Source organism: Carassius gibelio, chromosome A18 (genome assembly GCF_023724105.1).
Source record: "Carassius gibelio isolate Cgi1373 ecotype wild population from Czech Republic chromosome A18, carGib1.2-hapl.c, whole genome shotgun sequence".
NCBI lineage: Eukaryota > Metazoa > Chordata > Actinopteri > Cypriniformes > Cyprinidae > Carassius > Carassius gibelio.
In genome coordinates, this window is record NC_068388.1 from 22,404,300 (window position 1) to 22,420,196 (window position 15,897).

Below are 15,897 nucleotides of genomic sequence, written 5' to 3' on the forward strand. Positions count from 1 at the left end.
AATGAAAACACAAAAGGGTATATATGAAGAGCATTTATTTAAAGGCTTATTTGCATATTTTCTGTTAATTTAACATTGCTTGTCTTTACATTTACATTTTATTTTCATTCCACACATTCTTTTCATTTCATATTGCTTTTCTTTTACAGTTTTTCTTTTTATTTCACATAACTTTTCTTTTACTCTTTTAGTGAGTTGTTGTACAAATTTGTTGCAGACTTTGCATTCTTTAAAAAAGTAAATTCGCTGTCCCATTTATCCTGGTATTTACAAATGGGGTTTGGTTCTTTGGCAGGTGTGCCTTCACTCTCTATCGTAGCATCCATCATCCGTCTCGGTTTTTCTTTTGTTGTTGTTGTTTTTCCCGCGTTATAACTCATGTCATCTGACCTCACACACTCCTCGCGACAGGCTACTACAGGTGGCAGTTATCGCTAGACTAGTAACAGAGCTCAGATTGGGAATGTTTTTTTTATTAATATTTTATTAATAACGCAGGTTAAAATAAAAAAATTAAAAATTAAAATACAGGAGATTTACGGGAAAATACTAATACGGGAGGACGACGGGAAAGAAGGGTAAAATATGTGACTTTCCTGGCCAAAACGGGATACTTGACAGGTATGTAAATCAAGATTTATTTTTCTCTCTCTCTGTGTGTGCTGTCTTTATGTATCTGCTATAGCCTATTGTGTATTATATCAATCAAGTTATTAATTTCTCCTGATGTCTATAGCTTTTAACATATTCAGATGGTACTTTACAGTGTTGCAGTCTGTGGTTTTACTTTATTGTTTTTTTTTTTTACTTTATTTAAAAATATTTTATAGTTTGTTATAGAAAATAAAGTTATGCTCAGAGTTCAGAGCCTCCATCATACGATTATAACAGATGCCTTCCGAGTGGAGACCTGCACTATCGAGTGCGGTGTGGGACACTTGATGGGCGAGTAGAGACTTGTGTGTGCGGGATGCAGGAGAATAAGGGTGTATCTAGTGTGATCACTCCGTGCCGCGGTTCGTTTAGCTGGCCCCGGCTCGGTTGGAAGAGGTGGGCCAGAGCACGGTTCAGTTCGGTTCGGGTGTGGTGCACATGTAGTGTGAGCGGACCGCAGAATTTCTAACACATGCAGCGTGATTGTGTGAACATTTCTGAGCAGCAAATGTGATAAATCTGTAAAACAATATATTCAAGATTCAAGATTTTATTTTTCACATAAAAGTTATATAACATACAAAAAGCAGTGAATTGTAGGTCTGGCATACTCTTTATAGACTGTGCCAAAAATAAGAAAATTAAATATACACAATATATTAAACTACTACACAGATGATGTGCAGAGATGCTACACAGAAAACTGCTTCACGGATGATTTCAGCAGATTTCTGTGTATTGTGAGAGGGCCGTGTTACCCGTGTTACCCGTGCTACCCAAAAGACTCAAACAAATCTATGCACTCCACTGTGTTGAGCGAGAGCGCTTCTCTGCTCCCTTTACGTGTTAACAGAAACTTTGGGTTTCCCACTTATGAAGTCGTGAGTGCTTCATGTGAGCTGCTGCAGTCTTAGGCCCACCACAAATGCTCTCATTGGTTGAGACACGTGATGACACCCATCCCAAGCCAGTACTGATCAACATCCCACTACTCCTAAAGCGTTAACGCGACAATAACACTTTAACTTAATATATATTCTAGTTTAAAACAGCTTTTCTGGGATGTTTTGGACTGCAGGGGACAGACGTGGTAGACTGGGCCTCTGATACTGCTGCAACTATTGCAGGAACCATTGGAGAGCTGAAGATACAACAACTTCTGAGGTGGTCTTATGTGGTGGCCTGAAACAAAACAGAAACAAATACAGTATTATTACATGTGTAAATACACTACGAATGACATTTTATAAGGTAAAACATACAACTTCTTAAATCTAACAATAAAAGCAAAGCGAGAAAACTTGATTTGAAAATTGAAAAGAAAAAATGTTAAACACGTCAAATTATTTTAAGGTGATCTTAGGTTTAGTACCGTAAACCACTTGTGGGAAAGGATTTCCTCCAGCTGAATTCGGTTCTTTGGCTTTATTTGCAGGAGATCGCGGAGCAATCTGCAGCATTCTGTGCAGAAAGATGAGAGGGACATCTGAATATTACTTTAAACTTAACACATGCTTTAATTTAATGATCATATTAGCTGTACGATCTGAGTTCAGGCATCAGAAATCAAGAAAACTTCATGCATTTTCTAACGCCATCTTTCAGAAAGCCACTTGTCCTTGTTTTGTATGTTTAAAATGATAACTGAACTCTTACCGTTTGACAGACCAGTTTTGGACCAGAGATGCAGTTTGAGCATGTGCAGATCTAAGAAACTTGGATAATATCCGGCCACTATTTTAAATAACAGAACCCCCAGTGACCAAACCGTCGCAGGCTTGCCGTGGTACTTTCCCTTTATGTGAAACTCAGGAGGGACGTATGTTGCTGTGCCTGGAAGAAAAAGATTTTGTTAGATGTGCAAGTTCGGTTCACAACAGTGACCAGATCCATGACTGTAACAGTGTCGTAATTCTACTGTATATATATCGGATGCTTCTTGTTGTTTTGGTGACTCACGCCTGGTCAACTCATAATATAATCGTCACTAGAGTTGTAGCTTTTAGATACAGTACATACCAGAGTATGACATGTAGACAGTTGTCCTCAGAATGTCCCCACACCCAAAGTCAATTAGTTTGACTTCAAGTGTCTGGTTGTTGATGAGAAGGTTGCTCGGTTTGATGTCACGGTGGAACACTTGGCGCTGGCAGCACACGTTCGCAGCCTTAGTCACCTGCATCATGACTCGCCGTGCTAAGCTCTCGTTGAGACGTCCACCCTGACGCCCCACAAAGTCTTCCAAAGTCTCGCAAGGAGAGGGACATTCAAGGATCATGACGAAATGGTCATTGTAGTCCTTCCAGTCCAGCAGCTGGATGATCTCTGGCACTCTGGGGCCTTTATTAGCCAGGATTGTGAGGGCGATCTCCAGTGGAACATGTTGCTGATATCCAGGCTAAAAGAAAGACGTTGGTAAGATAGAAGTTGTTTTCCAAATAAGCACTTAGTCCAGTTTTCCTACTAGTTAGTGAGAGGAGAACAGAGAGAGTGCATCTTACTTACAATGTATAAACTTTGCCTGTAGGTTTCGGTCTTATTAACATATTTGACCGCCACCTGATCAAGAAAACAAACAACAATTAACTTGTGAAGAGGCCACCATTAAATATATACAGACAAGTTTTGTAAAGTTGAATTGAATTTAAGTTCAACCAGGACAAAAAGATACACCGAGAGGCCTTGCAAACAATAGCATGACATCACAGGAGTATAAAGATGAGACGGGGCAAAATCACTTCGCTAGATAAGTTTTCATCAAGTTTTCACTTACTTTAAGGTTATCCTCCAAACGTCTCGCCTCATACACAGAACCAAATCCACCTTCACCCAGCAGATCACCCAGCTGGTAGTGGCTGGAAATGAAGTCTGTTACAAGATAAAACAACTGCAGTTTTACACATTTGTTATAGTTATTATTCCATTTGATTTTATATAAAAATCTTAAATTACAGATGATAACATTTACATCAGTAGAGACTATATTAAATATGTTCATGTTATTATTTGTCATCCCTAAACTATGTGCATATAAAATTACAAAAACTGTTTATTTTACATTTCCCGGATGAAAGATCTGATCATGACCTTAATCCATTTTCAAGTTGATTTATATGTGTTGAAGTGGATTTTATTTATTTATAATTTCAGATTTAACACATTTTATCAATTCTTCATTGAGGAAACCTTAAAAATTAGACCAAATTAGAGACCAAACAAGACGCTTAAAAGCTATTATAATCTATAATTTAAAACTAGAATGATTCAATTGATTGATTAATGAATGTCCCAGTTATGGATGTGTAGGTGTGAATGATGACTGGTCATGCTCATGTCATTTACCATCACTGCATCTGGCTTTCTGTTCTTTCTGGTTCTTCACTTTCTCTCTCTGCTGCTCTTGCTCTTGCTTCAGCTCTTCTTCACCCTGAACTGGGTTCGAGCTGCGCTTCAGATGTTTCTTCACAGCTCCGTAGAAAGAGGCCACCCTCCACCACTTCTTTTTCTTCTTCTCTTTCTCCATCACCTTCCTCTCCTGGTCGTTTCCATCAGCAGCATCAGCAGTGCTCTCATGAGGATGTTGTTCCTCTGTGCTGCTGCTGGGGTTTGGGGGGGTGCTGAGATCACATCCGTGGCTATCTGGGCCTCTATTTGCCAGGATGTTGAGATCCTTCTCTTCTGGAAGACGTTGTGGAGATCCAAGCTAAAACAGAGACAGTTTTTACAACGGTAAGGTGAAAGTTCTTTTCCAAACGAGGATTTAGTTACTCTACTGAAATAAATAAACTGTTTGTTTTAAAAGAGAGAAGAAGTGCATCCTACTAACAGTGTATAAACCTTCCACATCTTCATCAGTCTTGTTAAGATGTTTCACAGACACCTGATCAAGAAAATGAACAACTTACCTCATGTGTAGACGCCTCATCATTCCTGTCATGAAATCTATGCTACATTTTGTAAAGTTTGATTTAATTTAAACCCAACCAGGACAAAAAGATACACTGAGAGGCCTTCCTAACAATATAATTATATAACCAAATGATGAAGATAAGACAGGACTAAATGTATTTTCTAGCTAGGCAAGTTTTCATTCATCTTTTACTTACTTCAGGGTCATCCTTCAAACGTGTCGCCTCAGCGTCAAATCCACCTTCACACAGCTGATCGCTCACGAGGTTGTGTCTGACAGTGTAGTCTGTTAAAAGATGAAACAACTGCAGTTAACCTAAAAGTCAAATATTTGTATTACTCAATTTTAATTCATATATAATCTCATAGAATTATTTTTAAACATATCCTGGATCTTATCCTTGATCAGTCTTCAAGTTTCTTTATTTATTATTGTGCTTATATGAATGTTTTTATTTAAGATTCCCCTGATTTGACTTATCTATATTGAGGAAACATTAAAAAGATAGGAAAAGGGTATTGAAGACTAAATAAGACAACTATTATAATCTATCCTCTAGATTAATTTACTACAAATGGATATCCAGGGATAAATGATGGCATTTGATGTAAAGTACAGAGCTTCAGTAAACTGTGTAACATATTCTTATGAGTTGATCATTGATTTACCATCACTGCATCTGTCTTTACACTGGTTCTGGTTCTTCACTCCCTCACTCTGCTCTTGCTCTTGCTGCAGCTCTACTTCACCCTGAACTGGGTTCGAGCTGCCCTTCAGATGTTTCTTCACAGCTCCAAACAAAGAAGACAACCTCCACCACTTCTTTTTCTTCTTCCCTTTCTCCATAACCTTCCTCTCCTCGTCGTTTCCCTCAGCAGCATCAGCAGTGCTCTCATGAGGATGTTGTTCCTCTGTGCTGCTGCTGGGGTTTGGGGGGGTGTTGAGATCACACACCTGACTCTCCGTCAACGGATGAACTCGACAAGGTCGCTGAAACATTGTTGTCAAAATCGATAACAATCGCTGAAAATAACTACTCAGTTTCACTCACCACTGCTACTAAACCCACAAAATGATTTCTTGGACTTATAAGTTCTACGAAATCGAATTCTTTCTGTGACGTCACGATAACCTGCGCGGCCTTTTTTTCTTTTTCTTTTTTTTTTTTTTTTACCGCCGCTGGGGCCGGATTCACGAATAATTCTTAAGAAAAAAATATTCTTAACTGCCATTTTCTCCTTCTAACTTAAGGGGGGAAAAGTAGACAATTTTCTTGCATTTCCACGAATTTTTATTTTTTTAGAAAACAGGCAGAAATGTAAATTTTAGCCAACAAATAACCTTAAATAAATAATCTTTGGCGGTATTAAGCACACATGCAGCGCGAGCACAGTTCATCTCGTGACAGGCTCTTTATTCAAAAACATGCACATTTATTGTGATTATTACGAAGTGTTTTTCATTGAGTTTATCAGCGAGTCTTCAGCAAGAACCAGCACTGATTTAACAATACATGTAATTTTCTTCATCAGAATTTTTATTTTTACAAGAATCGCATTTCTTAAGAACTTCTTGGAATTTATCTTAGGACATTTATTAACGAATTTTTCTTACAGATTTCTTAAGATGATTTTCGTGAATCAGACCCCTGATTTTAATATTTTAAACTGGGATCATAATGAATCCTGTAGGAGCCTATAATTCAATGACCAGATTAAACTAGTTTACCTAAAAGACCGATTAAACAATTGTTAAACAATTCACAATTTAAGTAGTTAAGAAAAACATGTTGCCCACCATATGAAATAAAATCTATGTATTAAATATTTTTTATGAAATTAAATATAAATGCAACTTTTATAATTATTTAGGCCTACAGTATCTGATATAGAGTGCATATATAAACGCTTTGTCTCAGTGTTTCAATCGATTTTATATACAAAAATGTATTGCACAACAAATCCAATGCATAACTTTCACAGGTGTATGTATGTATTGTCCAGTTTAATGACAATTCAATACATATATTTTATTTATTTATTTCTCTCTCTCTGCATGTGTGTGTGTGTGCTGTCTTTATGTATCTGCTATAGCCTATAGAGTATTATATGAATCAAGTTGTTTGTTTCTCCTGGTGTCTATATCCTTTAACATGTTCAGATGGGATTTTACAGTGTGTTGCAGTCTGTGGTTTTACTGTATTGCTGTGAATCTCCTTGCTATAAATGCTCTATTGCTCTTTTTCTTTTTTAGATGATGATGATGAGTCATTTGCTTATACAACTGTGCTGCATATCTATCTGCAGCAGCATATATGGTGCTGTCTCTGTCCTTCCCCTATATCCCAGAATCCTTTGCAACAAGTAGTATGACTTTTAGCCTGTCCAACGCATGTATTAAAATAAGTCATCTGCTCTCAATAGTTCAACATGATTCTTTTACAAACAGCCAAATTATTCTGCTCAAAATCTAATGGCATCTAACACAAAACTAAGCTGTGAGCGCATGGGCATATGGTGCACCAAACATTTGGAAAACTATTCATGGACACCTCGTCCTTGAGTAGATCTCACAGATTACTCTATCATAAAAATGAATGATTTTACTTTTCCTCCGAGTTTCTTGTTTATCTAAGCACCAGATGCTCCACCAGATTGGTCCCTATCTCAAAGTGCCATCAAAGAAAAAGGGCTTATATTGGCACAAACTTGAGTTACAAATCTGAATTAAAACAGCCCTTTTAGTGTTTTTTTCTTAGGCAAAAATACAACCCCAAAAACACTACTGAACAGACAAATTGGGGACTGGGGACCGAACAAAACACCCTAGCAACTGTCCAGAACACCATGGTAACCCAAGTGCTCTAAAACAACAACTTTTTTCTTTTTTTTATGTATCTTTTTCTATTCATGTCAGACTCATGTGATTAAAAAGTTCATCAAGTTAATCAAAAATATCATGTATTATTAATTCATAAATATCATTTTTTTTTATGAAATGACATTTTTATGACCTTAACTAACCTTGCCTTGTCATGAAAAAAATATTCTAAGGATATTTATTTATTTATAATATAAGACTCTTATATTAAATATGTACCGTAATTACTTTGCAAAAAAAGCATGTTAAATATAGGATGTTTGTAGTATGAATGTAATTCTGATGTAGATTCTCCCACTCTTTTCACCTATTGTACAAGTAAACGGGCGTCGGACTGGGGGTAAAACCAGTACTGATTACCAGGGCCCCAAAGGAAGAGAGGGCCTTTGAAAAGTCTGGAATATATATTTTCAAGGGGAGGGGGGCCCATGGGATCTTGTGCAGCGCCCCTGCAAGTAAAGGTAGAAAAAAGGGGTTTTCGCAAAGAGGTAATATCTTTGGTTCCCCAAAGAATCTTAAAATATAAATTTTTTTTCTTAATGTGAAGAAAATACATCTCATAAATGCTAATTAAGGACCTAATTGTTTTTAAGAGTGTAGAAAGGAAGTTTGGGATTTCGGATGACAAAATGATTGCTGCTTCTCTCGCTAGAATTGAGGTTTTCTAATCAATAATTATTTTAATGAGGATTCATTATAATATCAAGATTTATCACCTTGCAATTTTTTTTTATATTCCTCCAAAAGCATATATATATATATATATATATATATATATATATATATATATATATATATATATATATATATATATATATATATATACATTTAATATATTTTGGAATAAATTGATAGACAAGACGATGTATGCACACAAGCTGCGTCTGCTCAGTTATGGGAAGTGTCCGCCAGCAGTTGTCTTTCCGAGGGTCTGATCTCACCCGTCAGCTATGGCAGGCCTGACATTATCAGCCTGGTACATGACAGAGATTCCTGTGCTATCTGCCTCATTGGCTTTCTAACAGTCCCTCTGTGTCAGATTAGACTGTATTCACATCTGGCATCTGAGCAGAATGAACGAAGCCGTTTTTATTTGCATTGTTTCTCTAGTTTAATAATGAATGAGTGAAAGGTCGTGCGGAGTGGAGGGATGAAGCACTTTTGTTCAGGCATTGCTTCGCACAAATGATCTCTATCTTCACACTTCTCATACACTCCCCCTCTCCTGCTTTCTTTCTTCACTGTGTGTGTGTGTATGTGTGCATGTAAAGTGTTGTGACAACTCCTATCCCGGAGCGCTTATAAGAACACATTCCATTCCTGCCTGCGGTCCCCCGGGTACGGCCCACCCTGTTCAATTAGAGCAACAGAAAGACCAACAGGTGCAGAGGCCACAAAACAAGAAGAGTTAGGCACCGAGCCAATGCAGCCTCTGAAACACATACAATCACACACACAGCCAGTTCACACACAATTTGGACATATTTGTCGCTGGTTAAGCTGCGGTTTTGAGGTTCCACTGCTGAGATATTTCTGGCCTTCTGTTTGACATTCCTGTCCGCTGGACTCGTTCTGCGTATCTCAGCATACAGCGCATAAATATACTTGACCTCATCTTCTGTTCCAGATCCAGTCACATAAAAGCAACATGGTTTATGTTCTGTCAACTTTTCACACATGCTGGACTGACACATGATGGGATCAGCAGTGGATCAGTGCATTAACATCCATCATTGACTTCTGAACAGGCGTTCTGATTGGCGGTAATTGTAAAGGACTGTCCTGCCAAAATTTGACGGTGGAACTGACTGAAGTTGGATTAAAAGCATTTGTCGGTTCAGAGCAAATCCGTAGTGCGGCTCACTTTTTTAGTAATAACAGGTTTCTGGCAATGACGTTTCTAGATGTTTCTAGCCCATAAACTCCAGTATATCATGCCAAATGTTTTTAAGACCAAAACCGACTATCTAACCAATTGACGAGCTTGAACCTTGAAAAGGGTCGTAAAATGAAATAATGAACAGTCAAGTATTAAAGAGTATGCTTATAGCAAAGGCCACAGTTAGCATTAATGTGTATTTACATGAACTCATATTTACGTGTGGAACTGTGTCAAATGACAGATTGATATTATTACAGTTTTTTTCAGTCGCTAACAAGCATTTGTCCAAGCAGTTGTCACATTTTCAAAACTCTAAACACAATTAACACAGCATCTATCTATTGTGGCCATACCATTCACACATTTCATGTCGTTTTCACACAATATGGAGTCATTGAACACATTTCCACAATGCTTACATATTCTGAACAGACAAGATATACCTCCCAACAAAATTATGGATCGTTTTTGTAGTATTTACAAATGTTAACACACAACATCCCACAATAGCAAAAACAATGTTCCAAACCTTAGATAGAGTATAAAAACCTCTGCTTCTGCAATGATATCAGTTCAAAAACAATATATCTAAGCTGATTTATGTTGTGTAAATTGGGCCAACCACAGCTGATTCCAATCTGGCTTAGACTCAATGGCAGGGCTTATTTTTTAGACAATAAACTTATACAATAAAAGGAGGACTTTGAAGAGTGAGGTTTTTGCAAAACAGAAACAGAAAAAGAGAAACACTGTAATGTATGGACGAGGAAGAGTAAGAGCAAGGGGCCCAGGGAGAAGAGCAGGAGCAGTGAGAGGAGCAGAAGGTGTGAGAGATGCAGTGAGAAGAGCAGGAAAAGTGAGAGGAGCAGGAGCAGTGAGAGATGCAGTGAGAGGAGCAGTGAGAGGAGCAGGAGCAGTGAGAGATGCAGTGAGAGGAACAGGAGCAGTGATAGATGCAGTGAGAGGAGCAGGAGCACTGAGAGGAGCAGGAGCAGTGAGAGGAGCAGTGAGAGGAGCAGGAGCAGTGAGAGGAGCAGGAGAAGTGAGAGGAGCAGTGAGAGGAGCAGGAGCAGTGAGAGATGCAGTAAGAAGAGCAGGAAAAGTGAGAGGAGCAGGAGCAGTGAGAGATGCAGTGAGAGGAGCAGGAGCAGTGAGAGGAGCAGGAGCAGTGAGAGGAGCAGGAGCAGTGAAAGGAGCAGTGAGAGGAGCAGGAGCAGCGAGAGATGCAGTGAGAGGAGCAGGAGCAATGAGAGATGCAGTGAGAAGAGCAGGAAAAGTGAGAGGAGCAGGAGCAGTGAGAGATGCAGTGAGAGGAGCAGTGAGAGGAGCAGTGAGAGATGCAGTGAGAGATGCAGTGAGAGGAACAGGAGCAGTGATAGATGCAGTGAGAGGAGCAGGAGCACTGAGAGGAGCAGGAGCAGTGAGAGGAGCAGTGAGAGGAGCAGGAGCAGTGAGAGGAGCAGGAGAAGTGAGAGGAGCAGGAGCAGTGAGAGGAGCAGTGAGAGGAGCAGGAGCAGTGAGAGATGCAGTAAGAAGAGCAGGAAAAGTGAGAGGAGCAGGAGCAGTGAGAGATGCAGTGAGAGGAGCAGGAGCAGTGAGAGGAGCAGGAGCAGTGAGAGGAGCAGGAGCAGTGAGAGGAGCAGGAGCAGCGAGAGATGCAGTGAGAGGAGCAGGAGCAGCGAGAGATGCAGTGAGAGGAGCAGGAGCAATGAGAGATGCAGTGAGAAGAGCAGGAAAAGTGAGAGGAGCAGGAGCAGTGAGAGATGCAGTGAGAGGAGCAGGAGCAGTGAGAAGAGCAGGAGCAGTGAGAGGAGCAGGAGCAGTGAGAGGAGCAGTGAGAGGAGCAGGAGCAGCGAGAGATGCAGTGAGAGGAGCAGGAGCAATGAGAGATGCAGTGAGGGGAGCAGGAGCAGTGAGAGGAGCAGGGGCAGTGAGAGATTGTTTTTATTTTACAGTCTTTTTCAGTCGCTAACAAGCATTTGTCCAAGCAGTTGTCACATTTTCAAAACTCTAAACACAATTAGCACAGCATCTGTCTATTGTGGCCATACCATTCACACATTTCATGTCGTTTTCACACAATATGGAGTCATTGAACACATTTCCACAATGCTTACATATTCTGAACAGACAAGCTATACCTCCCAACAAAATTATGGATCGTTTTTGTAGTATTTACAAATGTTAACACACAACATCCCACAATAGCAAAAAAAATGTTCCAAACCTTAGATACAATATAAAAACCTCTGCTTCCGCGATGATATCAGTTCAAAAACAATTTATCTTAGCTGATTTATGTTGTGTAAATTGGGCCAACCACAACTGATTCCAATCTGGCTTAGACTCAATGGCAGGGGTTATTTTTTAGACAGTAAACTTATACAATAAAAGGAGGACTTTGAAGAGTGATGTTTTTGGAAACAGAAACAGAAAAAGAGAAACACTGTAATGTATGGACGAGGAAGAGTAAGAGCAAGGGGCCCAGTGAGAGGAGCAGGAGCAGTGAGAGATTTTTATTTTAAAATAAAAATCTCTCCCCCCCCCCCCCCCCTTTATCTGGGCTTTTTGCTGTTGTTATTTTGTTCACTGTAAGCAATACTGTCGAACCTGTTCTGTTCTATCATACTGTGTTTCTATTGTACTGCCTCCTGCAGTAAACTGTAAAGGGAAAAAATAGCTTTTTACTGGAATGCTTTTGAATGTGAACATTACTGTACATTTGGACATACAGTTCCTAACCAAGAAATTTAGTGTTTTGCTTGCAAATACCTGTAAAACTGAAACATAAAAGTCTATGCAGTTTTAGTAATGTCAACAATAGCCAGTATTTTGAAACCTGGTGTACTTTGATTGACTGTATGTACCTTGTGAGATGAAAACAAGTGTTATTCTTTGACAGAATAATTTAATTTTGAGTCAGATTTCCAGTGTTTTGGTAAAGTTGGTGTGTGCAGATAAAGATGTGTTCTATTTTGAAATGAAGATTTAGTATATATTTAACAAAATGTGTTTTTGAGAAGAAAATTATCCATTTGGCCAATTGTGTTTTGTAGGTGTGAGTCTGTGTTAAGAGTTTAGAAAAAGTATCTGAAGTATGGTTAAGCGCTTGTTAGCGATTGAAAAAAACTGTAACCCCCCCCCCCCCCCTTTTTTATCTGGGCTTTTTGCTGTTGTTGTTTTATGTTCAGAATGCTCTTATGTGTTTCATTGATATTTTGTTCACTGTAAGCAATACTGTCGAACCTGTTCTGTTCTATCATACCGTGTTTCTACTGTACTGCCTCCTGCAGTAAACAGTAAAGGGAAAAATAGCTTTTTACTGGAATGCTTTTGAATGTGAACATTACTGTACATTTGGACATACATTTCCAAACCAAGAAATTTAGTGTAAAACAGTGAATTACATGTTTTGCATGCAAATACCTGTAAAACTGAAACATAAAAGTCTATGCAGTTTTAGTAATGTCAACAATAGCCAGTATTCTGAAACCTGGTGTACTTTGATTGACTGTATGTACCTTGTGAGGTGAAAACAAGTGTTATTCTTTGACAGAATAATTTAATTTTGAGTCAGATTTCCAGTGTTTTGGTAAAGTTGGTGTGTGCAGATAAAGATGTGTTCTATTTTGAAATGAAGATTTAGTATATATTTAACAAAATGTGTTTTTGAGAAGAAAATTATCCATTTGGCCAATTGTGTTTTGTAGGTGTGAGTCTGTGTTAAGAGTTTAGAAAAAGTATCTGAAGTATGGTTAAGCGCTTGTTAGCGATTGAAAAAAACTGTAATGGTGTGCTGTAACAAGTCTGTGCTGTCACTTTTAATGCATGCTTGCTGTGCTACACAAATCTTGCTGCCCTGAAACTTTAGAACGGTAGTCTAATTTGTTTTTGCTACAGAAGTGAATGATATATAACACCATGCAGCATTTTGAATGAATGACAAAAAAGTGATCATTTGTTGCCTGCTGGATCATAAAATAAAAAAATAATGAAAAAAAGAAGGGATCCAAGTCATACTGTATCTAGAGACAACAAGCAAACACAGCAAAAACTCACTGGCAACCACATAACAACATGTTAAAAACAAACACCAAAAAACCCACAATACTTTAATATTATACTTATATTTATAAAATAAAAATCACAACCTTATGCCAATGCAAAGAGTACATGACAAAGTCATGTTTTCTTTCAGACAAGAACCACTTATATTAACTTCACAAAACATTATCTAATAATAAATATATTTTAGAAATACAATTATAAATATCAGTCACAAATAAATTCATATTAAGTTCACTCAAAATAATTACTATTATGAAAAAAAAAAATTCTAACAATCTTACTACTATTCATTGAATATAAGAGAAAAGGCCATTTTAAGAAGGTAGAGACCCTCAGGTCCTGTCAGAGTACAGTACATCACACAGATTTCAATCAAATAGAAAGTCCTACTGAATCCACAAAGACTAGTAGAGAATGAAGGAGCACGTTTGCTCTCATATTCACACAAACCCAGCAGATGTTTCCCACTATAGAGATGATCTGGTGGAAAGGTTTGGCCTCAGTGCTATGAGCAGATAGAAGGGGTGATATTACTGTTAAATCTGTATCTGGCTGAAATAGATATAGGCCTATATGGAGAACAGACTGAGGAAGGACCTTTGGTCTTCTAAGACGTTTCTAAGACGTTTGCATACTATCCACCCTAAATGTGTACTGGAAATAATTCTTATATTAGTGCATACAGAGTCTGTCTCTTGTACTTGCCTTGATCGAGCTGTTGTGAAGGAGCTGGTGGTTATTTCTGAGAGGATTGTGCCCTCTTGTGCTCACAGACAGCATGAGAAGAACAGACACCCATACACAGTATCTCTGGCTGTATTTACACACTTACTGTGTCCGATCAGAACCGAAAAGATCTTATTTACACAGTTACTCACGATACAACGAGGCCTTCAATAGTCAAGCAGACGAGCTGGATGACTACTGACTACATAAATACCATCCTGAAAGCAAGGGTCAGTAAGCTTTTTATCTTTCTTTCTTTCTTTCTTTCTTTCTTTCTTTCTTTTTGTAAATAAATTGATATTTAAACCCATCACATTTGCATTAATCAAAAATGACAGTAAAGACATGTAATTTTCCTGTTTAAACAGAAAATAAATGCTGTTCTTTTGAAGGTTTTTTTTTTAAAGTTATTAAATGTTTCTTAAACACTAAATCAGCATATTAGATTGATTTCTAACGGGTCACGTGACACGAGTAATGATGCTGAAAAAGGAATTGAATTACTATGAAAACAATTTATATATCCTTTTAAATAGCAATATTTCACAATATTACTGTCTTTACAGCTTTTTCAAAATAAAAAATAAAAAATAAAATGCAGCCTTGGTGAGCATGAGAGACTTCTTTCAAACAGACTAAAATCTTCCCACATCAACCTTTTCTGTTATATTTGACAAATTTGAATGCTAATAAAAACAATCAATACTATACCATAATGTAACATATTATTAATACTATTTTATTATGCAAATGGGAACTTATTTACACATTTCACATGCAGAAAATCACAAGTCACAGTAAAGGCACTATATAGAGACTCCAATATTTATTTTTATTAAAATATATATTAAAACTGTGCATAAATTGAAGGTTGTCACATGAAATAATATAGGCATTAAAAATTTAAAAACATCCAACTTTTGTCAAAACTATGGGGATGGCATCCTCCTCCTCAGCTTATTTAACCTCCTAAGACCCAAGATTTTTTAGTTATTTATTGTAAAATATATTTCATTCATAAGTTATGCTGTGTCCTCGGTAAAATACATAAATGACCATGCATAGGCAAAAACAATAGATTTTTTAAATCATCAATACTTTTTTAGTTTTCAAGATTTTTTTTTGTATAAAGATGATTCTCAACTATGTTATAACAGAATTATTCAATATACCATTTTTCTTTCTGCAAAATGTGTGTAAAATGACCATAAAAGGGTTTTCTCATTATATACAATGTATCTATAAACTACATCTAATTTGTATATCAATGTGGTTTTGATTGGAAACCCCAAAACATCTTCCTGAGATGTTAATTTATGACACACAATTTGAAAATTAGATTTAAATGATAATTACAAAATCTTATTTTCCATAAGCGTGTCACTAAATTCATTTCAAACATTTTTGATGACCAAGCAGAGGGAGTGATCATGGTGAAACATCTAATCATTTGGTATCTCTGAAAAGCCCTAAATGAGCTCTGACATCCAGACTTAAAACTGTGGCATGTACAGTCTCTGAGAAATTCACAAAAATACAATACACGTTATTCAGGTCGCTTCAACCAGCAGACATGAAAAATAACCCACAATTCCACGGGAAAACTACTGACTTGACTGGCACCACTCCCTCCTCAAATACTTTACACTCAACAGCTCATTTAAAATATACTATTTAAAATAAAACAACGCACTCAAGAAGGACAAAACTGTAAATATTGCACTGTAAATATTCTTGATGGTTGAATGAAACTACAGCAATTTTTATTTTTTATTTT